The 25,208-nt window shown below is 50.0% G+C and overlaps 1 protein-coding gene across 10 annotated transcripts in view; it reads right to left on the reverse strand.

The window, feature by feature from the left end:
• The window catches only part of LOC139967080 (uncharacterized), a 354,423-nt gene that overhangs the window by 145,350 nt on the left and 183,865 nt on the right, over positions 1–25,208 (reverse strand). The window lies entirely within an intron of this gene.

Genomic DNA, 25,208 nt, shown 5'->3' on the forward strand with positions numbered 1-25,208 from the left:
TCCCAGAGACCGTATTAGATCGCGGCAAAAGCAAACAGCCCCCACCTGGTCTCGATCCCGCGATCCAAAATACGTCACGCTCTCGAGGTACAGAGCAACCAACCGCGCCACGACAGCAGTTGATATAAATCTATGTTCGTTTCTAATACTTAAAGTTCCCAGAGACCGTATGAGATCGCGGCAAAAGCAAACTGCCCCCACCTGGTCTCGAGCCCGCGATCCAAAATACGTCACGCTCTCGAGGTACAGAGCAACCAACCGCGCCACGACAGCAGTTGATATAAATCTATGTTCGTTTCTAATACTTAAAGTTCCCAGAGACCGTATAAGATCGCGGCAAAAGCAAACTGCCCACACCTGGTCTCGAGCCCGCGATCCAAAATACGTCACGTTCTCGAGGTACAGAGCAACCAACCGCGCCACGACAGCAGTTGATATTAATCTATGTTCGTTTCTAATACTTAAAGTTCCAGAGACCGTATTAGATCGCGGCAAAAGCAAACTGCCCCCACCTGGTCTCGAGCCCGCGATCCAAAATACGTCACGCTCTCGAGGTACAGAGCACAACCAACCGCGCCACGACAGCAGTTGATATAAATCTATGTTCGTTTCTAATACTTAAAGTTCCCAGAGACCGTATTAGATGGCGGCAAAAGCAAACTGCCCCCACCTGGTCTCGAGCCCGCGATCCAAAATACGTCACGCTCTCGAGGTACAGAGCAACCAACCGCGCCACGACAGCAGTTGATATGAATCTATGTTCGTTTCTAATACTTAAAGTTCCCAGAGACCGTATTAGATCGCGGCAAAAGCAAACTGCCCCACCTGGTCTCGAGCCCGCGATCCAAAATACGTCACGCTCTCGAGGTGCAGAGCAACCAACCGCGCCACGACAGCAGTTGATATGAATCTATGTTCGTTTCTAATACTTAAAGTTCCCAGAGACCGTATTAGATCGCGGCAAAAGCAAACTGCCCCCACCTGGTCTCGATCCCGCGATCCAAAATACGTCACGCTCTCGAGGTACAGAGCAACCAACCGCGCCACGACAGCAGATGATATAAATCTATGTTCGTTTCTAATACTTAAAGTTCCCAGAGACCGTATGAGATCGCGGCAAAAGCAAACTGCCCCCACCTGGTCTCGATCCCGCGATCCAAAATACGTCACGCTCTCGAGGTACAGAGCAACCAACCGCGCCACGACAGCAGTTGATATAAATCTATGTTCGTTTCTAATACTTAAAGTTCCAGAGACCGCATAAGATCGCGGCAAAAGCAAACTGCCCCCACCTGGTCTCGAGCCCGCGATCCAAAATACGTCACGCTCTCGAGGTACAGAGCAACCAACCGCGCCACGACAGCAGTTGATATGAATCTATGTTCGTTTCTAATACTTAAAGTTCCCAGAGACCGTATTAGATCGCGGCAAAAGCAAACTGCCCCACCTGGTCTCGATCCCGCGATCCAAAATACGTCACGCTCTCGAGGTACAGAGCAACCAACCGCGCCACGACAGCAGTTGATATGAATCTATGTTCGTTTCTAATACTTAAAGTTCCCAGAGACCGTATTAGATCGCGGCAAAAGCAAACTGCCCCCACCTGGTCTCGATCCCGCGATCCAAAATACGTCACGCTCTCGAGGTACAGAGCAACCAACCGCGCCACGACAGCAGTTGATATAAATCTATGTTCGTTTCTAATACTTAAAGTTCCCAGAGACCGTATTAGATCGCGGCAAAAGCAAACAGCCCCCACCTGGTCTCGATCCCGCGATCCAAAATACGTCACGCTCTCGAGGTACAGAGCACAACCAACCGCGCCACGACAGCAGTTGATATAAATCTATGTTCGTTTCTAATACTTAAAGTTCCCAGAGACCGTATTAGATCGCGGCAAAAGCAAACTGCCCCCACCTGGTCTCGAGCCCGCGATCCAAAATACGTCACGCTCTCGAGGTACAGAGCACAACCAACCGCGCCACGACAGCAGTTGATATAAATCTATGTTCGTTTCTAATACTTAAAGTTCCAAAGACCGTATTAGATCGCGGCAAAAGCAAACTGCCCCCACCTGGTCTCGAGCCCGCGATCCAAAATACGTCACGCTCTCGAGGTACAGAGCACAACCAACCGCGCCACGACAGCAGTTGATATAAATCTATGTTCGTTTCTAATACTTAAAGTTCCCAGAGACCGTATTAGATCGCGGCAAAAGCAAACTGCCCCCACCTGGTCTCGAGCCCGCGATCCAAAATACGTCACGCTCTCGAGGTACAGAGCACAACCAACCGCGCCACGACAGCAGTTGATATAAATCTATGTTCGTTTCTAATACTTAAAGTTCCCAGAGACCGTATGAGATCGCGGCAAAAGCAAACTGCCCCCACCTGGTCTCGAGCCCGCGATCCAAAATACGTCACGCTCTCGAGGTACAGAGCAACCAACCGCGCCACGACAGCAGTTGATATAAATCTATGTTCGTTTCTAATACTTAAAGTTCCCAGAGACCGTATGAGATCGCGGCAAAAGCAAACTGCCCCCACCTGGTCTCGAGCCCGCGATCCAAAATACGTCACGTTCTCGAGGTACAGAGCAACCAACCGCGCCACGACAGCAGTTGATATAAATCTATGTTCGTTTCTAATACTTAAAGTTCCAGAGACTGCATAAGATCGCGGCAAAAGCAAACTGCCCCCACCTGGTCTCGAGCCCGCGATCCAAAATACGTCACGCTCTCGAGGTACAGAGCACAACCAACCGCGCCACGACAGCAGTTGATATGAATCTATGTTCGTTTCTAATACTTAAAGTTCCCAGAGACCGTATTAGATGGCGGCAAAAGCAAACTGCCCCCACCTGGTCTCGAGCCCGCGATCCAAAATACGTCACGCTCTCGAGGTACAGAGCAACCAACCGCGCCACGACAGCAGTTGATATAAATCTATGTTCGTTTCTAATACTTAAAGTTCCAGAGACCGTATAAGATCGCGGCAAAAGCAAACTGCCCCCACCTGGTCTCGAGCCCGCGATCCAAAATACGTCACGCTCTCGAGGTACAGAGCAACCAACCGCGCCACGACAGCAGTTGATATAAATCTATGTTCGTTTCTAATACTTAAAGTTCCAGAGACCGCATAAGATCGCGGCAAAAGCAAACTGCCCCCACCTGGTCTCGAGCCCGCGATCCAAAATACGTCACGCTCTCGAGGTACAGAGCAACCAACCGCGCCACGACAGCAGTTGATATGAATCTATGTTCGTTTCTAATACTTAAAGTTCCCAGAGACCGTATTAGATCGCGGCAAAAGCAAACTGCCCCCACCTGGTCTCGATCCCGCGATCCAAAATACGTCACGCTCTCGAGGTACAGAGCAACCAACCGCGCCACGACAGCAGTTGATATGAATCTATGTTCGTTTCTAATACTTAAAGTTCCCAGAGACCGTATTAGATCGCGGCAAAAGCAAACTGCCCCCACCTGGTCTCGAGCCCGCGATCCAAAATACGTCACGCTCTCGAGGTACAGAGCACAACCAACCGCGCCACGACAGCAGTTGATATAAATCTATGTTCGTTTCTAATACTTAAAGTTCCCAGAGACCGTATTAGATCGCGGCAAAAGCAAACTGCCCCCACCTGGTCTCGAGCCCGCGATCCAAAATACGTCACGCTCTCGAGGTACAGAGCACAACCAACCGCGCCACGACAGCAGTTGATATAAATCTATGTTCGTTTCTAATACTTAAAGTTCCAAAGACCGTATTAGATCGCGGCAAAAGCAAACTGCCCCCACCTGGTCTCGAGCCCGCGATCCAAAATACGTCACGCTCTCGAGGTACAGAGCACAACCAACCGCGCCACGACAGCAGTTGATATAAATCTATGTTCGTTTCTAATACTTAAAGTTCCCAGAGACCGTATTAGATCGCGGCAAAAGCAAACTGCCCCCACCTGGTCTCGAGCCCGCGATCCAAAATACGTCACGCTCTCGAGGTACAGAGCACAACCAACCGCGCCACGACAGCAGTTGATATAAATCTATGTTCGTTTCTAATACTTAAAGTTCCCAGAGACCGTATGAGATCGCGGCAAAAGCAAACTGCCCCCACCTGGTCTCGAGCCCGCGATCCAAAATACGTCACGCTCTCGAGGTACAGAGCAACCAACCGCGCCACGACAGCAGTTGATATAAATCTATGTTCGTTTCTAATACTTAAAGTTCCCAGAGACCGTATGAGATCGCGGCAAAAGCAAACTGCCCCCACCTGGTCTCGAGCCCGCGATCCAAAATACGTCACGTTCTCGAGGTACAGAGCAACCAACCGCGCCACGACAGCAGTTGATATAAATCTATGTTCGTTTCTAATACTTAAAGTTCCAGAGACTGCATAAGATCGCGGCAAAAGCAAACTGCCCCCACCTGGTCTCGAGCCCGCGATCCAAAATACGTCACGCTCTCGAGGTACAGAGCACAACCAACCGCGCCACGACAGCAGTTGATATGAATCTATGTTCGTTTCTAATACTTAAAGTTCCCAGAGACCGTATTAGATGGCGGCAAAAGCAAACTGCCCCCACCTGGTCTCGAGCCCGCGATCCAAAATACGTCACGCTCTCGAGGTACAGAGCAACCAACCGCGCCACGACAGCAGTTGATATAAATCTATGTTCGTTTCTAATACTTAAAGTTCCAGAGACCGTATAAGATCGCGGCAAAAGCAAACTGCCCCCACCTGGTCTCGAGCCCGCGATCCAAAATACGTCACGCTCTCGAGGTACAGAGCAACCAACCGCGCCACGACAGCAGTTGATATAAATCTATGTTCGTTTCTAATACTTAAAGTTCCAGAGACCGCATAAGATCGCGGCAAAAGCAAACTGCCCCCACCTGGTCTCGAGCCCGCGATCCAAAATACGTCACGCTCTCGAGGTACAGAGCAACCAACCGCGCCACGACAGCAGTTGATATGAATCTATGTTCGTTTCTAATACTTAAAGTTCCCAGAGACCGTATTAGATCGCGGCAAAAGCAAACTGCCCCCACCTGGTCTCGATCCCGCGATCCAAAATACGTCACGCTCTCGAGGTACAGAGCAACCAACCGCGCCACGACAGCAGTTGATATGAATCTATGTTCGTTTCTAATACTTAAAGTTCCCAGAGACCGTATTAGATCGCGGCAAAAGCAAACTGCCCCCACCTGGTCTCGATCCCGCGATCCAAAATACGTCACGCTCTCGAGGTACAGAGCAACCAACCGCGCCACGACAGCAGTTGATATAAATCTATGTTCGTTTCTAATACTTAAAGTTCCAGAGACCGCATAAGATCGCGGCAAAAGCAAACTGCCCCCACCTGGTCTCGAGCCCGCGATCCAAAATACGTCACGCTCTCGAGGTACAGAGCAACCAACCGCGCCACGACAGCAGTTGATATAAATCTATGTTCGTTTCTAATACTTAAAGTTCCAGAGACCGCATAAGATCGCGGCAAAAGCAAACTGCCCCCACCTGGTCTCGATCCCGCGATCCAAAATACGTCACGCTCTCGAGGTACAGAGCAACCAACCGCGCCACGACAGCAGTTGATATAAATCTATGTTCGTTTCTAATACTTAAAGTTCCAGAGACCGCATAAGATCGCGGCAAAAGCAAACTGCCCCCACCTGGTCTCGAGCCCGCGATCCAAAATACGTCACGCTCTCGAGGTACAGAGCAACCAACCGCGCCACGACAGCAGTTGATATAAATCTATGTTCGTTTCTAATACTTAAAGTTCCAGAGACCGCATAAGATCGCGGCAAAAGCAAACTGCCCACACCTGGTCTCGAGCCCGCGATCCAAAATACGTCACGTTCTCGAGGTACAGAGCAACCAACCGCGCCACGACAGCAGTTGATATTAATCTATGTTCGTTTCTAATACTTAAAGTTCCCAGAGACCGTATGAGATCGCGGCAAAAGCAAACTGCCCCCACCTGGTCTCGATCCCGCGATCCAAAATACGTCACGCTCTCGAGGTACAGAGCACAACCAACCGCGCCACGACAGCAGTTGATATAAATCTATGTTCGTTTCTAATACTTAAAGTTCCCAGAGACCGTATTAGATCGCGGCAAAAGCAAACTGCCCCCACCTGGTCTCGAGCCCGCGATCCAAAATACGTCACGCTCTCGAGGTACAGAGCAACCAACCGCGCCACGACAGCAGTTGATATAAATCTATGTTCGTTTCTAATACTTAAAGTTCCAGAGACCGCATAAGATCGCGGCAAAAGCAAACTGCCCCCACCTGGTCTCGAGCCCGCGATCCAAAATACGTCACGCTCTCGAGGTACAGAGCAACCAACCGCGCCACGACAGCAGTTGATATAAATCTATGTTCGTTTCTAATACTTAAAGTTCCCAGAGACCGTATAAGATCGCGGCAAAAGCAAACTGCCCACACCTGGTCTCGAGCCCGCGATCCAAAATACGTCACGTTCTCGAGGTACAGAGCAACCAACCGCGCCACGACAGCAGTTGATATAAATCTATGTTCGTTTCTAATACTTAAAGTTCCAGAGACCGTATTAGATCGCGGCAAAAGCAAACTGCCCCCACCTGGTCTCGAGCCCGCGATCCAAAATACGTCACGCTCTCGAGGTACAGAGCACAACCAACCGCGCCACGACAGCAGTTGATATAAATCTATGTTCGTTTCTAATACTTAAAGTTCCCAGAGACCGTATTAGATGGCGGCAAAAGCAAACTGCCCCCACCTGGTCTCGAGCCCGCGATCCAAAATACGTCACGCTCTCGAGGTACAGAGCAACCAACCGCGCCACGACAGCAGTTGATATGAATCTATGTTCGTTTCTAATACTTAAAGTTCCCAGAGACCGTATTAGATCGCGGCAAAAGCAAACTGCCCCCACCTGGTCTCGAGCCCGCGATCCAAAATACGTCACGCTCTCGAGGTGCAGAGCAACCAACCGCGCCACGACAGCAGTTGATATGAATCTATGTTCGTTTCTAATACTTAAAGTTCCAAGAGACCGTATTAGATCGCGGCAAAAGCAAACTGCCCCCACCTGGTCTCGATCCCGCGATCCAAAATACGTCACGCTCTCGAGGTACAGAGCAACCAACCGCGCCACGACAGCAGATGATATAAATCTATGTTCGTTTCTAATACTTAAAGTTCCCAGAGACCGTATGAGATCGCGGCAAAAGCAAACTGCCCCCACCTGGTCTCGATCCCGCGATCCAAAATACGTCACGCTCTCGAGGTACAGAGCAACCAACCGCGCCACGACAGCAGTTGATATGAATCTATGTTCGTTTCTAATACTTAAAGTTCCCAGAGACCGTATTAGATCGCGGCAAAAGCAAACTGCCCCCACCTGGTCTCGAGCCCGCGATCCAAAATACGTCACGCTCTCGAGGTACAGAGCAACCAACCGCGCCACGACAGCAGTTGATATGAATCTATGTTCGTTTCTAATACTTAAAGTTCCCAGAGACCGTATTAGATCGCGGCAAAAGCAAACAGCCCCCACCTGGTCTCGATCCCGCGATCCAAAATACGTCACGCTCTCGAGGTACAGAGCAACCAACCGCGCCACGACAGCAGTTGATATAAATCTATGTTCGTTTCTAATACTTAAAGTTCCCAGAGACCGTATGAGATCGCGGCAAAAGCAAACTGCCCCCACCTGGTCTCGAGCCCGCGATCCAAAATACGTCACGCTCTCGAGGTACAGAGCAACCAACCGCGCCACGACAGCAGTTGATATAAATCTATGTTCGTTTCTAATACTTAAAGTTCCCAGAGACCGTATAAGATCGCGGCAAAAGCAAACTGCCCACACCTGGTCTCGAGCCCGCGATCCAAAATACGTCACGTTCTCGAGGTACAGAGCAACCAACCGCGCCACGACAGCAGTTGATATTAATCTATGTTCGTTTCTAATACTTAAAGTTCCAGAGACCGTATTAGATCGCGGCAAAAGCAAACTGCCCCCACCTGGTCTCGAGCCCGCGATCCAAAATACGTCACGCTCTCGAGGTACAGAGCACAACCAACCGCGCCACGACAGCAGTTGATATAAATCTATGTTCGTTTCTAATACTTAAAGTTCCCAGAGACCGTATTAGATGGCGGCAAAAGCAAACTGCCCCCACCTGGTCTCGAGCCCGCGATCCAAAATACGTCACGCTCTCGAGGTACAGAGCAACCAACCGCGCCACGACAGCAGTTGATATGAATCTATGTTCGTTTCTAATACTTAAAGTTCCCAGAGACCGTATTAGATCGCGGCAAAAGCAAACTGCCCCACCTGGTCTCGAGCCCGCGATCCAAAATACGTCACGCTCTCGAGGTGCAGAGCAACCAACCGCGCCACGACAGCAGTTGATATGAATCTATGTTCGTTTCTAATACTTAAAGTTCCCAGAGACCGTATTAGATCGCGGCAAAAGCAAACTGCCCCCACCTGGTCTCGATCCCGCGATCCAAAATACGTCACGCTCTCGAGGTACAGAGCAACCAACCGCGCCACGACAGCAGATGATATAAATCTATGTTCGTTTCTAATACTTAAAGTTCCCAGAGACCGTATGAGATCGCGGCAAAAGCAAACTGCCCCCACCTGGTCTCGATCCCGCGATCCAAAATACGTCACGCTCTCGAGGTACAGAGCAACCAACCGCGCCACGACAGCAGTTGATATAAATCTATGTTCGTTTCTAATACTTAAAGTTCCCAGAGACCGTATTAGATCGCGGCAAAAGCAAACTGCCCCCACCTGGTCTCGAGCCCGCGATCCAAAATACGTCACGCTCTCGAGGTACAGAGCAACCAACCGCGCCACGACAGCAGTTGATATAAATCTATGTTCGTTTCTAATACTTAAAGTTCCAGAGACCGCATCAGATCGCGGCAAAAGCAAACTGCCCCCACCTGGTCTCGAGCCCGCGATCCAAAATACGTCACGCTCTCGAGGTACAGAGCAACCAACCGCGCCACGACAGCAGTTGATATGAATCTATGTTCGTTTCTAATACTTAAAGTTCCCAGAGACCGTATTAGATCGCGGCAAAAGCAAACTGCCCCACCTGGTCTCGATCCCGCGATCCAAAATACGTCACGCTCTCGAGGTACAGAGCAACCAACCGCGCCACGACAGCAGTTGATATGAATCTATGTTCGTTTCTAATACTTAAAGTTCCCAGAGACCGTATTAGATCGCGGCAAAAGCAAACTGCCCCCACCTGGTCTCGATCCCGCGATCCAAAATACGTCACGCTCTCGAGGTACAGAGCAACCAACCGCGCCACGACAGCAGTTGATATAAATCTATGTTCGTTTCTAATACTTAAAGTTCCCAGAGACCGTATTAGATCGCGGCAAAAGCAAACTGCCCCCACCTGGTCTCGATCCCGCGATCCAAAATACGTCACGCTCTCGAGGTACAGAGCACAACCAACCGCGCCACGACAGCAGTTGATATGAATCTATGTTCGTTTCTAATACTTAAAGTTCCCAGAGACCGTATTAGATCGCGGCAAAAGCAAACTGCCCCCACCTGGTCTCGAGCCCGCGATCCAAAATACGTCACGCTCTCGAGGTACAGAGCACAACCAACCGCGCCACGACAGCAGTTGATATAAATCTATGTTCGTTTCTAATACTTAAAGTTCCAAAGACCGTATTAGATCGCGGCAAAAGCAAACTGCCCCCACCTGGTCTCGAGCCCGCGATCCAAAATACGTCACGCTCTCGAGGTACAGAGCACAACCAACCGCGCCACGACAGCAGTTGATATAAATCTATGTTCGTTTCTAATACTTAAAGTTCCCAGAGACCGTATTAGATCGCGGCAAAAGCAAACTGCCCCCACCTGGTCTCGAGCCCGCGATCCAAAATACGTCACGCTCTCGAGGTACAGAGCACAACCAACCGCGCCACGACAGCAGTTGATATAAATCTATGTTCGTTTCTAATACTTAAAGTTCCCAGAGACCGTATGAGATCGCGGCAAAAGCAAACTGCCCCCACCTGGTCTCGAGCCCGCGATCCAAAATACGTCACGCTCTCGAGGTACAGAGCAACCAACCGCGCCACGACAGCAGTTGATATAAATCTATGTTCGTTTCTAATACTTAAAGTTCCAAGAGACCGTATGAGATCGCGGCAAAAGCAAACTGCCCCCACCTGGTCTCGAGCCCGCGATCCAAAATACGTCACGTTCTCGAGGTACAGAGCAACCAACCGCGCCACGACAGCAGTTGATATAAATCTATGTTCGTTTCTAATACTTAAAGTTCCAGAGACTGCATAAGATCGCGGCAAAAGCAAACTGCCCCCACCTGGTCTCGAGCCCGCGATCCAAAATACGTCACGCTCTCGAGGTACAGAGCACAACCAACCGCGCCACGACAGCAGTTGATATGAATCTATGTTCGTTTCTAATACTTAAAGTTCCCAGAGACCGTATTAGATGGCGGCAAAAGCAAACTGCCCCCACCTGGTCTCGAGCCCGCGATCCAAAATACGTCACGCTCTCGAGGTACAGAGCAACCAACCGCGCCACGACAGCAGTTGATATAAATCTATGTTCGTTTCTAATACTTAAAGTTCCAGAGACCGTATAAGATCGCGGCAAAAGCAAACTGCCCCCACCTGGTCTCGAGCCCGCGATCCAAAATACGTCACGCTCTCGAGGTACAGAGCAACCAACCGCGCCACGACAGCAGTTGATATAAATCTATGTTCGTTTCTAATACTTAAAGTTCCAGAGACCGCATAAGATCGCGGCAAAAGCAAACTGCCCCCACCTGGTCTCGAGCCCGCGATCCAAAATACGTCACGCTCTCGAGGTACAGAGCAACCAACCGCGCCACGACAGCAGTTGATATGAATCTATGTTCGTTTCTAATACTTAAAGTTCCCAGAGACCGTATTAGATCGCGGCAAAAGCAAACTGCCCCCACCTGGTCTCGATCCCGCGATCCAAAATACGTCACGCTCTCGAGGTACAGAGCAACCAACCGCGCCACGACAGCAGTTGATATGAATCTATGTTCGTTTCTAATACTTAAAGTTCCCAGAGACCGTATTAGATCGCGGCAAAAGCAAACTGCCCCCACCTGGTCTCGATCCCGCGATCCAAAATACGTCACGCTCTCGAGGTACAGAGCAACCAACCGCGCCACGACAGCAGTTGATATAAATCTATGTTCGTTTCTAATACTTAAAGTTCCAGAGACCGCATAAGATCGCGGCAAAAGCAAACTGCCCCCACCTGGTCTCGAGCCCGCGATCCAAAATACGTCACGCTCTCGAGGTACAGAGCAACCAACCGCGCCACGACAGCAGTTGATATAAATCTATGTTCGTTTCTAATACTTAAAGTTCCAGAGACCGCATAAGATCGCGGCAAAAGCAAACTGCCCCCACCTGGTCTCGATCCCGCGATCCAAAATACGTCACGCTCTCGAGGTACAGAGCAACCAACCGCGCCACGACAGCAGTTGATATAAATCTATGTTCGTTTCTAATACTTAAAGTTCCAGAGACCGCATAAGATCGCGGCAAAAGCAAACTGCCCCCACCTGGTCTCGAGCCCGCGATCCAAAATACGTCACGCTCTCGAGGTACAGAGCAACCAACCGCGCCACGACAGCAGTTGATATAAATCTATGTTCGTTTCTAATACTTAAAGTTCCAGAGACCGCATAAGATCGCGGCAAAAGCAAACTGCCCCCACCTGGTCTCGAGCCCGCGATCCAAAATACGTCACGCTCTCGAGGTACAGAGCAACCAACCGCGCCACGACAGCAGTTGATATAAATCTATGTTCGTTTCTAATACTTAAAGTTCCCAGAGACCGTATGAGATCGCGGCAAAAGCAAACTGCCCCCACCTGGTCTCGAGCCCGCGATCCAAAATACGTCACGCTCTCGAGGTACAGAGCAACCAACCGCGCCACGACAGCAGTTGATATAAATCTATGTTCGTTTCTAATACTTAAAGTTCCCAGAGACCGTATAAGATCGCGGCAAAAGCAAACTGCCCACACCTGGTCTCGAGCCCGCGATCCAAAATACGTCACGTTCTCGAGGTACAGAGCAACCAACCGCGCCACGACAGCAGTTGATATTAATCTATGTTCGTTTCTAATACTTAAAGTTCCAGAGACCGTATTAGATCGCGGCAAAAGCAAACTGCCCCCACCTGGTCTCGAGCCCGCGATCCAAAATACGTCACGCTCTCGAGGTACAGAGCACAACCAACCGCGCCACGACAGCAGTTGATATAAATCTATGTTCGTTTCTAATACTTAAAGTTCCCAGAGACCGTATTAGATGGCGGCAAAAGCAAACTGCCCCCACCTGGTCTCGAGCCCGCGATCCAAAATACGTCACGCTCTCGAGGTACAGAGCAACCAACCGCGCCACGACAGCAGTTGATATGAATCTATGTTCGTTTCTAATACTTAAAGTTCCCAGAGACCGTATTAGATCGCGGCAAAAGCAAACTGCCCCACCTGGTCTCGAGCCCGCGATCCAAAATACGTCACGCTCTCGAGGTGCAGAGCAACCAACCGCGCCACGACAGCAGTTGATATGAATCTATGTTCGTTTCTAATACTTAAAGTTCCCAGAGACCGTATTAGATCGCGGCAAAAGCAAACTGCCCCCACCTGGTCTCGATCCCGCGATCCAAAATACGTCACGCTCTCGAGGTACAGAGCAACCAACCGCGCCACGACAGCAGATGATATAAATCTATGTTCGTTTCTAATACTTAAAGTTCCCAGAGACCGTATGAGATCGCGGCAAAAGCAAACTGCCCCCACCTGGTCTCGATCCCGCGATCCAAAATACGTCACGCTCTCGAGGTACAGAGCAACCAACCGCGCCACGACAGCAGTTGATATAAATCTATGTTCGTTTCTAATACTTAAAGTTCCCAGAGACCGTATTAGATCGCGGCAAAAGCAAACTGCCCCCACCTGGTCTCGAGCCCGCGATCCAAAATACGTCACGCTCTCGAGGTACAGAGCAACCAACCGCGCCACGACAGCAGTTGATATAAATCTATGTTCGTTTCTAATACTTAAAGTTCCAGAGACCGCATCAGATCGCGGCAAAAGCAAACTGCCCCCACCTGGTCTCGAGCCCGCGATCCAAAATACGTCACGCTCTCGAGGTACAGAGCAACCAACCGCGCCACGACAGCAGTTGATATGAATCTATGTTCGTTTCTAATACTTAAAGTTCCCAGAGACCGTATTAGATCGCGGCAAAAGCAAACTGCCCCACCTGGTCTCGATCCCGCGATCCAAAATACGTCACGCTCTCGAGGTACAGAGCAACCAACCGCGCCACGACAGCAGTTGATATGAATCTATGTTCGTTTCTAATACTTAAAGTTCCCAGAGACCGTATTAGATCGCGGCAAAAGCAAACTGCCCCCACCTGGTCTCGATCCCGCGATCCAAAATACGTCACGCTCTCGAGGTACAGAGCAACCAACCGCGCCACGACAGCAGTTGATATAAATCTATGTTCGTTTCTAATACTTAAAGTTCCCAGAGACCGTATTAGATCGCGGCAAAAGCAAACTGCCCCCACCTGGTCTCGATCCCGCGATCCAAAATACGTCACGCTCTCGAGGTACAGAGCACAACCAACCGCGCCACGACAGCAGTTGATATGAATCTATGTTCGTTTCTAATACTTAAAGTTCCCAGAGACCGTATTAGATCGCGGCAAAAGCAAACTGCCCCCACCTGGTCTCGAGCCCGCGATCCAAAATACGTCACGCTCTCGAGGTACAGAGCACAACCAACCGCGCCACGACAGCAGTTGATATAAATCTATGTTCGTTTCTAATACTTAAAGTTCCAAAGACCGTATTAGATCGCGGCAAAAGCAAACTGCCCCCACCTGGTCTCGAGCCCGCGATCCAAAATACGTCACGCTCTCGAGGTACAGAGCACAACCAACCGCGCCACGACAGCAGTTGATATAAATCTATGTTCGTTTCTAATACTTAAAGTTCCCAGAGACCGTATTAGATCGCGGCAAAAGCAAACTGCCCCCACCTGGTCTCGAGCCCGCGATCCAAAATACGTCACGCTCTCGAGGTACAGAGCACAACCAACCGCGCCACGACAGCAGTTGATATAAATCTATGTTCGTTTCTAATACTTAAAGTTCCCAGAGACCGTATGAGATCGCGGCAAAAGCAAACTGCCCCCACCTGGTCTCGAGCCCGCGATCCAAAATACGTCACGCTCTCGAGGTACAGAGCAACCAACCGCGCCACGACAGCAGTTGATATAAATCTATGTTCGTTTCTAATACTTAAAGTTCCAAGAGACCGTATGAGATCGCGGCAAAAGCAAACTGCCCCCACCTGGTCTCGAGCCCGCGATCCAAAATACGTCACGTTCTCGAGGTACAGAGCAACCAACCGCGCCACGACAGCAGTTGATATAAATCTATGTTCGTTTCTAATACTTAAAGTTCCAGAGACTGCATAAGATCGCGGCAAAAGCAAACTGCCCCCACCTGGTCTCGAGCCCGCGATCCAAAATACGTCACGCTCTCGAGGTACAGAGCACAACCAACCGCGCCACGACAGCAGTTGATATGAATCTATGTTCGTTTCTAATACTTAAAGTTCCCAGAGACCGTATTAGATGGCGGCAAAAGCAAACTGCCCCCACCTGGTCTCGAGCCCGCGATCCAAAATACGTCACGCTCTCGAGGTACAGAGCAACCAACCGCGCCACGACAGCAGTTGATATAAATCTATGTTCGTTTCTAATACTTAAAGTTCCAGAGACCGTATAAGATCGCGGCAAAAGCAAACTGCCCCCACCTGGTCTCGAGCCCGCGATCCAAAATACGTCACGCTCTCGAGGTACAGAGCAACCAACCGCGCCACGACAGCAGTTGATATAAATCTATGTTCGTTTCTAATACTTAAAGTTCCAGAGACCGCATAAGATCGCGGCAAAAGCAAACTGCCCCCACCTGGTCTCGAGCCCGCGATCCAAAATACGTCACGCTCTCGAGGTACAGAGCAACCAACCGCGCCACGACAGCAGTTGATATGAATCTATGTTCGTTTCTAATACTTAAAGTTCCCAGAGACCGTATTAGATCGCGGCAAAAGCAAACTGCCCCCACCTGGTCTCGATCCCGCGATCCAAAATACGTCACGCTCTCGAGGTACAGAGCAACCAACCGCGCCACGACAGCAGTTGATATGAATCTATGTTCGTTTCTAATACTTAAAGTTCCCAGAGACCGTATTAGATCGCGGCAAAAGCAAACTGCCCCCACCTGGTCTCGATCCCGCGATCCAAAATACGTCACGCTCTCGAGGTACAGAGCAACCAACCGCGCCACGACAGCAGTTGATATAAATCTATGTTCGTTTCTAATACTTAAAGTTCCAGAGACCGCATAAGATCGCGGCAAAAGCAAACTGCCCCCACCTGGTCTCGAGCCCGCGATCCAAAATACGTCACGCTCTCGAGGTACAGAGCAACCAACCGCGCCACGACAGCAGTTGATATAAATCTATGTTCGTTTCTAATACTTAAAGTTCCAGAGACCGCATAAGATCGCGGCAAAAGCAAACTGCCCCCACCTGGTCTCGATCCCGCGATCCAAAATACGTCACGCTCTCGAGGTACAGAGCAACCAACCGCGCCACGACAGCAGTTGATATAAATCTATGTTCGTTTCTAATACTTAAAGTTCCAGAGACCGCATAAGATCGCGGCAAAAGCAAACTGCCCCCACCTGGTCTCGAGCCCGCGATCCAAAATACGTCACGCTCTCGAGGTACAGAGCAACCAACCGCGCCACGACAGCAGTTGATATAAATCTATGTTCGTTTCTAATACTTAAAGTTCCAGAGACCGCATAAGATCGCGGCAAAAGCAAACTGCCCCCACCTGGTCTCGAGCCCGCGATCCAAAATACGTCACGCTCTCGAGGTACAGAGCAACCAACCGCGCCACGACAGCAGTTGATATAAATCTATGTTCGTTTCTAATACTTAAAGTTCCCAGAGACCGTATGAGATCGCGGCAAAAGCAAACTGCCCCCACCTGGTCTCGAGCCCGCGATCCAAAATACGTCACGCTCTCGAGGTACAGAGCAACCAACCGCGCCACGACAGCAGTTGATATAAATCTATGTTCGTTTCTAATACTTAAAGTTCCCAGAGACCGTATAAGATCGCGGCAAAAGCAAACTGCCCACACCTGGTCTCGAGCCCGCGATCCAAAATACGTCACGTTCTCGAGGTACAGAGCAACCAACCGCGCCACGACAGCAGTTGATATTAATCTATGTTCGTTTCTAATACTTAAAGTTCCAGAGACCGTATTAGATCGCGGCAAAAGCAAACTGCCCCCACCTGGTCTCGAGCCCGCGATCCAAAATACGTCACGCTCTCGAGGTACAGAGCACAACCAACCGCGCCACGACAGCAGTTGATATAAATCTATGTTCGTTTCTAATACTTAAAGTTCCCAGAGACCGTATTAGATGGCGGCAAAAGCAAACTGCCCCCACCTGGTCTCGAGCCCGCGATCCAAAATACGTCACGCTCTCGAGGTACAGAGCAACTAACCGCGCCACGACAGCAGTTGATATGAATCTATGTTCGTTTCTAATACTTAAAGTTCCCAGAGACCGTATTAGATCGCGGCAAAAGCAAACTGCCCCACCTGGTCTCGAGCCCGCGATCCAAAATACGTCACGCTCTCGAGGTGCAGAGCAACCAACCGCGCCACGACAGCAGTTGATATGAATCTATGTTCGTTTCTAATACTTAAAGTTCCCAGAGACCGTATTAGATCGCGGCAAAAGCAAACTGCCCCCACCTGGTCTCGATCCCGCGATCCAAAATACGTCACGCTCTCGAGGTACAGAGCAACCAACCGCGCCACGACAGCAGATGATATAAATCTATGTTCGTTTCTAATACTTAAAGTTCCCAGAGACCGTATGAGATCGCGGCAAAAGCAAACTGCCCCCACCTGGTCTCGATCCCGCGATCCAAAATACGTCACGCTCTCGAGGTACAGAGCAACCAACCGCGCCACGACAGCAGTTGATATAAATCTATGTTCGTTTCTAATACTTAAAGTTCCCAGAGACCGTATTAGATCGCGGCAAAAGCAAACTGCCCCCACCTGGTCTTGATCCCGCGATCCAAAATACGTCACGCTCTCGAGGTACAGAGCAACCAACCGCGCCACGACAGCAGTTGATATAAATCTATGTTCGTTTCTAATACTTAAAGTTCCCAGAGACCGTATTAGATCGCGGCAAAAGCAAACTGCCCCCACCTGGTCTCGATCCCGCGATCCAAAATACGTCACGCTCTCGAGGTACAGAGCACAACCAACCGCGCCACGACAGCAGTTGATATAAATCTATGTTCGTTTCTAATACTTAAAGTTCCCAGAGACCGTATTAGATCGCGGCAAAAGCAAACTGCCCCCACCTGGTCTCGAGCCCGCGATCCAAAATACGTCACGCTCTCGAGGTACAGAGCACAACCAACCGCGCCACGACAGCAGTTGATATAAATCTATGTTCGTTTCTAATACTTAAAGTTCCAAAGACCGTATTAAATCGCGGCAAAAGCAAACTGCCCCCACCTGGTCTCGAGCCCACGATCCAAAATACGTCACGCTCTCGAGGTACAGAGCACAACCAACCGCGCCACGACAGCAGTTGATATAAATCTATGTTCGTTTCTAATACTTAAAGTTCCCAGAGACCGTATTAGATCGCGGCAAAAGCAAACTGCCCCCACCTGGTCTCGATCCCGCGATCCAAAATACGTCACGCTCTCGAGGTACAGAGCACAACCAACCGCGCCACGACAGCAGTTGATATAAATCTATGTTCGTTTCTAATACTTAAAGTTCCCAGAGACCGTATGAGATCGCGGCAAAAGCAAACTGCCCCCACCTGGTCTCGAGCCCGCGATCCAAAATACGTCACGCTCTCGAGGTACAGAGCAACCAACCGCGCCACGACAGCAGTTGATATAAATCTATGTTCGTTTCTAATACTTAAAGTTCCCAGAGACCGTATGAGATCGCGGCAAAAGCAAACTGCCCCCACCTGGTCTCGAGCCCGCGATCCAATATACGTCACGTTCTCGAGGTACAGAGCAACCAACCGCGCCACGACAGCAGTTGATATAAATCTATGTTCGTTTCTAATACTTAAAGTTCCAGAGACTGCATAAGATCGCGGCAAAAGCAAACTGCCCCCACCTGGTCTCGAGCCCGCGATCCAAAATACGTCACGCTCTCGAGGTACAGAGCACAACCAACCGCGCCACGACAGCAGTTGATATGAATCTATGTTCGTTTCTAATACTTAAAGTTCCCAGAGACCGTATTAGATGGCGGCAAAAGCAAACTGCCCCCACCTGGTCTCGAGCCCGCGATCCAAAATACGTCACGCTCTCGAGGTACAGAGCAACCAACCGCGCCACGACAGCAGTTGATATAAATCTATGTTCGTTTCTAATACTTAAAGTTCCAGAGACCGTATAAGATCGCGGCAAAAGCAAACTGCCCCCACCTGGTCTCGAGCCCGCAATCCAAAATACGTCACGCTCTCGAGGTACAGAGCAACCAACCGCGCCACGACAGCAGTTGATATAAATCTATGTTCGTTTCTAATACTTAAAGTTCCAGAGACCGTATGAGATCGCGGCAAAAGCAAACTGCCCCCACCTGGTCTCGATCCCGCGATCCAAAATACGTCACGCTCTCGAGGTACAGAGCAACCAACCGCGCCACGACAGCAGTTGATATAAATCTATGTTCGTTTCTAATACTTAAAGTTCCCAGAGACCGTATTAGATCGCGGCAAAAGCAAACTGCCCCCACCTGGTCTCGAGCCCGCGATCCAAAATACGTCACGCTCTCGAGGTACAGAGCAACCAACCGCGCCACGACAGCAGTTGATATAAATCTATGTTCGTTTCTAATACTTAAAGTTCCAGAGACCGCATAAGATCGCGGCAAAAGCAAACTGCCCCCACCTGGTCTCGAGCCCGCGATCCAAAATACGTCACGCTCTCGAGGTACAGAGCAACCAACCGCGCCACGACAGCAGTTGATATGAATCTATGTTCGTTTCTAATACTTAAAGTTCCCAGAGACCGTATTAGATCGCGGCAAAAGCAAACTGCCCCACCTGGTCTCGATCCCGCGATCCAAAATACGTCACGCTCTCGAGGTACAGAGCAACCAACCGCGCCACGACAGCAGTTGATATGAATCTATGTTCGTTTCTAATACTTAAAGTTCCCAGAGACCGTATTAGATCGCGGCAAAAGCAAACTGCCCCCACCTGGTCTTGATCCCGCGATCCAAAATACGTCACGCTCTCGAGGTACAGAGCAACCAACCGCGCCACGACAGCAGTTGATATAAATCTATGTTCGTTTCTAATACTTAAAGTTCCCAGAGACCGTATTAGATCGCGGCAAAAGCAAACTGCCCCCACCTGGTCTCGATCCCGCGATCCAAAATACGTCACGCTCTCGAGGTACAGAGCACAACCAACCGCGCCACGACAGCAGTTGATATAAATCTATGTTCGTTTCTAATACTTAAAGTTCCCAGAGACCGTATTAGATCGCGGCAAAAGCAAACTGCCCCCACCTGGTCTCGAGCCCGCGATCCAATATACGTCACGTTCTCGAGGTACAGAGCAACCAACCGCGCCACGACAGCAGTTGATATAAATCTATGTTCGTTTCTAATACTTAAAGTTCCAGAGACTGCATAAGATCGCGGCAAAAGCAAACTGCCCCCACCTGGTCTCGAGCCCGCGATCCAAAATACGTCACGCTCTCGAGGTACAGAGCACAACCAACCGCGCCACGACAGCAGTTGATATGAATCTATGTTCGTTTCTAATACTTAAAGTTCCCAGAGACCGTATTAGATGGCGGCAAAAGCAAACTGCCCCCACCTGGTCTCGAGCCCGCGATCCAAAATACGTCACGCTCTCGAGGTACAGAGCAACCAACCGCGCCACGACAGCAGTTGATATAAATCTATGTTCGTTTCTAATACTTAAAGTTCCAGAGACCGTATAAGATCGCGGCAAAAGCAAACTGCCCCCACCTGGTCTCGAGCCCGCAATCCAAAATACGTCACGCTCTCGAGGTACAGAGCAACCAACCGCGCCACGACAGCAGTTGATATAAATCTATGTTCGTTTCTAATACTTAAAGTTCCAGAGACCGCATAAGATCGCGGCAAAAGCAAACTGCCCCCACCTGGTCTCGAGCCCGCGATCCAAAATACGTCACGCTCTCGAGGTACAGAGCAACCAACCGCGCCACGACAGCAGTTGATATGAATCTATGTTCGTTTCTAATACTTAAAGTTCCCAGAGACCGTATTAGATCGCGGCAAAAGCAAACTGCCCCCACCTGGTCTCGATCCCGCGATCCAAAATACGTCACGCTCTCGAGGTACAGAGCAACCAACCGCGCCACGACAGCAGTTGATATGAATCTATGTTCGTTTCTAATACTTAAAGTTCCCAGAGACCGTATTAGATCGCGGCAAAAGCAAACTGCCCCCACCTGGTCTCGATCCCGCGATCCAAAATACGTCACGCTCTCGAGGTACAGAGCAACCAACCGCGCCACGACAGCAGTTGATATAAATCTATGTTCGTTTCTAATACTTAAAGTTCCAGAGACCGTATTAGATCGCGGCAAAAGCAAACTGCCCCCACCTGGTCTCGAGCCCGCGATCCAAAATACGTCACGCTCTCGAGGTACAGAGCACAACCAACCGCGCCACGACAGCAGTTGATATAAATCTATGTTCGTTTCTAATACTTAAAGTTCCAGAGACCGTATTAGATCGCGGCAAAAGCAAACTGCCCCCACCTGGTCTCGAGCCCGCGATCCAAAATACGTCACGCTCTCGAGGTACAGAGCACAACCAACCGCGCCACGACAGCAGTTGATATAAATCTATGTTCGTTTCTAATACTTAAAGTTCCAAAGACCGTATTAGTTGGCGGCAAAAGCAAACTGCCCCCACCTGGTCTCGAGCCCGCGATCCAAAATACGTCACGCTCTCGAGGTACAGAGCACAACCAACCGCGCCACGACAGCAGTTGATATAAATCTATGTTCGTTTCTAATACTTAAAGTTCCCAGAGACCGTATTAGTTGGCGGCAAAAGCAAACTGCCCCCACCTGGTCTCGAGCCCGCGATCCAAAATACGTCACGCTCTCGAGGTACAGAGCACAACCAACCGCGCCACGACAGCAGTTGATATAAATCTATGTTCGTTTCTAATACTTAAAGTTCCCAGAGACCGTATTAGTTGGCGGCAAAAGCAAACTGCCCCCACCTGGTCTCGAGCCCGCGATCCAAAATACGTCACGCTCTCGAGGTACAGAGCAACCAACCGCGCCACGACAGCAGTTGATATAAATCTATGTTCGTTTCTAATACTTAAAGTTCCAGAGACCGTATAAAATCGCGGCAAAAGCAAACTGCCCCCACCTGGTCTCGATCCCGCGATCCAAAATACGTCACGCTCTCGAGGTACAGAGCAACCAACCGCGCCACGACAGCAGTTGATATGAATCTATGTTCGTTTCTAATACTTAAAGTTCCCAGAGACCGTATTAGATCGCGGCAAAAGCAAACTGCCCCCACCTGGTCTCGAGCCCGCGATCCAAAATACGTCACGCTCTCGAGGTACAGAGCAACCAACCGCGCCACGACAGCAGTTGATATGAATCTATGTTCGTTTCTAATACTTAAAGTTCCCAGAGACCGCATAAGATCGCGGCAAAAGCAAACTGCCCCCACCTGGTCTCGATCCCACGATCCAAAATACGTCACGCTCTCGAGGTACAGAGCAACCAACCGCGCCACGACAGCAGTTGATATAAATCTATGTTCGTTTCTAATACTTAAAGTTCCCAGAGACCGTATTAGATCGCGGCAAAAGCAAACTGCCCCCACCTGGTCTCGAGCCCGCGATCCAAAATACGTCACGCTCTCGAGGTACAGAGCAACCAACCGCGCCACGACAGCAGTTGATATAAATCTATGTTCGTTTCTAATACTTAAAGTTCCCAGAGACCGTATTAGATCGCGGCAAAAGCAAACTGCCCCCACCTGGTCTCGATCCCGCGATCCAAAATACGTCACGCTCTCGAGGTACAGAGCAACCAACCGCGCCACGACAGCAGTTGATATAAATCTATGTTCGTTTCTAATACTTAAAGTTCCCAGAGACCGTATTAGATCGCGGCAAAAGCAAACTGCCCCCACCTGGTCTCGAGCCCGCGATCCAAAATACGTCACGCTCTCGAGGTACAGAGCAACCAACCGCGCCACGACAGCAGTTGATATAAATCTATGTTCGTTTCTAATACTTAAAGTTCCAGAGACCGTACCAGATCGCGGCAAAAGCAAACTGCCCCCACCTGGTCTCGAGCCCGCGATCCAAAATACGTCACGCTCTCGAGGTACAGAGCAACCAACCGCGCCACGACAGCAGTTGATATAAATCTATGTTCGTTTCTAATACTTAAAGTTCCAGAGACCGTACCAGATCGCGGCAAAAGCAAACTGCCCCCACCTGGTCTCGAGCCCGCGATCCAAAATACGTCACGCTCTCGAGGTACAGAGCAACCAACCGCGCCACGACAGCAGTTGATATAAATCTATGTTCGTTTCTAATACTTAAAGTTCCAGAGACCGTACCAGATCGCGGCAAAAGCAAACTGCCCCCACCTGGTCTCGAGCCCGCGATCCAAAATACGTCACGCTCTCGAGGTACAGAGCAACCAACCGCGCCACGACAGCAGTTGATATGAATCTATGTTCGTTTCTAATACTTAAAGTTCCCAGAGACCGTATAAAATCGCGGCAAAAGCAAACTGCCCCCACCTGGTCTCGAGCCCGCGATCCAAAATACGTCACGCTCTCGAGGTACAGAGCACAACCAACCGCGCCACGACAGCAGTTGATATAAATCTATGTTCGTTTCTAATACTTAAAGTTCCCAGAGACCGTATTAGATCGCGGCAAAAGCAAACTGCCCCCACCTGGTCTCGAGCCCGCGATCCAAAATACGTCACGCTCTCGAGGTACAGAGTAACCAACCGCGCCACGACAGCAGTTGATATAAATCTATGTTCGTTTCTAATACTTAAAGTTCCAGAGACCGTATAAAATCGTGGCAAAAGCAAACTGCCCCCACCTGGTCTCGAGCCCGCGATCCAAAATACGTCACGCTCATGAGGTACAGAGCAACCAACCGCGCCACGACAGCAGTTGATATAAATCTATGTTCGTTTCTAATACTTAAAGTTCCAGAGACCGTACCAGATCGCGGCAAAAGCAAACTGCCCCCACCTGGTCTCGAGCCCGCGATCCAAAATACGTCACGCTCTCGAGGTACAGAGCAACCAACCGCGCCACGACAGCAGTTGATATGAATCTATGTTCGTTTCTAATACTTAAAGTTCCCAAGGACCGTATTAGATCGCGGCAAAAGCAAACTGCCCCCACCTGGTCTCGAGCCCGCGATCCAAAATACGTCACGCTCTCGAGGTACAGAGCAACCAACCGCGCCACGACAGCAGTTGATATAAATCTATGTTCGTTTCTAATACTTAAAGTTCCAAGAGACCGTATAAGATCGCGGCAAAAGCAAACTGCCCCCACCTGGTCTCGATCCCACGATCCAAAATACGTCACGCTCTCGAGGTACAGAGCAACCAACCGCGCCACGACAGCAGTTGATATAAATCTATGTTCGTTTCTAATACTTAAAGTTCCCAGAGACCGTACCAGATCGCGGCAAAAGCAAACTGCCCCCACCTGGTCTCGAGCCCGCGATCCAAAATACGTCACGCTCTCGAGGTACAGAGCAACCAACCGCGCCACGACAGCAGTTGATATAAATCTATGTTCGTTTCTAATACTTAAAGTTCCAGAGACCGTACCAGATCGCGGCAAAAGCAAACTGCCCCCACCTGGTCTCGAGCCCGCGATCCAAAATACGTCACGCTCTCGAGGTACAGAGCAACCAACCGCGCCACGACAGCAGTTGATATAAATCTATGTTCGTTTCTAATACTTAAAGTTCCAGAGACCGTACCAGATCGCGGCAAAAGCAAACTGCCCCCACCTGGTCTCGAGCCCGCGATCCAAAATACGTCACGCTCTCGAGGTACAGAGCAACCAACCGCGCCACGACAGCAGTTGATATAAATCTATGTTCGTTTCTAATACTTAAAGTTCCCAGAGACCGTACCAGATCGCGGCAAAAGCAAACTGCCCCCACCTGGTCTCGAGCCCGCGATCCAAAATACGTCACGCTCTCGAGGTACAGAGCAACCAACCGCGCCACGACAGCAGTTGATATAAATCTATGTTCGTTTCTAATACTTAAAGTTCCCAGAGACCGTACCATATCGCGGCAAAAGCAAACTGCCCCCACCTGGTCTCGAGCCCGCGATCCAAAATACGTCACGCTCTCGAGGTACAGAGCAACCAACCGCGCCACGACAGCAGTTGATATAAATCTATGTTCGTTTCTAATACTTAAAGTTCCCAGAGACCGTATTAGTTGGCGGCAAAAGCAAACTGCCCCCACCTGGTCTCGAGCCCGCGATCCAAAATACGTCACGCTCTCGAGGTACAGAGCAACCAACCGCGCCACGACAGCAGTTGATATAAATCTATGTTCGTTTCTAATACTTAAAGTTCCCAGAGACCGTATAAGATCGCGGCAAAAGCAAACTGCCCCCACCTGGTCTCGAGCCCGCGATCCAATATACGTCACGCTCTCGAGGTACAGAGCAACCAACCGCGCCACGACAGCAGTTGATATAAATCTATGTTCGTTTCTAATACTTAAAGTTTCCAGAGACCGTATGAGATCGCGGCAAAAGCAAACTGCCCCCACCTGGTCTCGAGCCCGCGATCCAAAATACGTCACGCTCTCGAGGTACAGAGCAACCAACCGCGCCACGACAGCAGTTGATATAAATCTATGTTCGTTTCTAATACTTAAAGTTCCCAGAGACCGTATAAGATCGCGGCAAAAGCAAACTGCCCCCACCTGGTCTCGAGCCCGCGATCCAAAATACGTCACGC

This window comes from Apostichopus japonicus, chromosome 4 (assembly GCF_037975245.1).
Source record: "Apostichopus japonicus isolate 1M-3 chromosome 4, ASM3797524v1, whole genome shotgun sequence".
NCBI lineage: Eukaryota > Metazoa > Echinodermata > Holothuroidea > Aspidochirotida > Stichopodidae > Apostichopus > Apostichopus japonicus.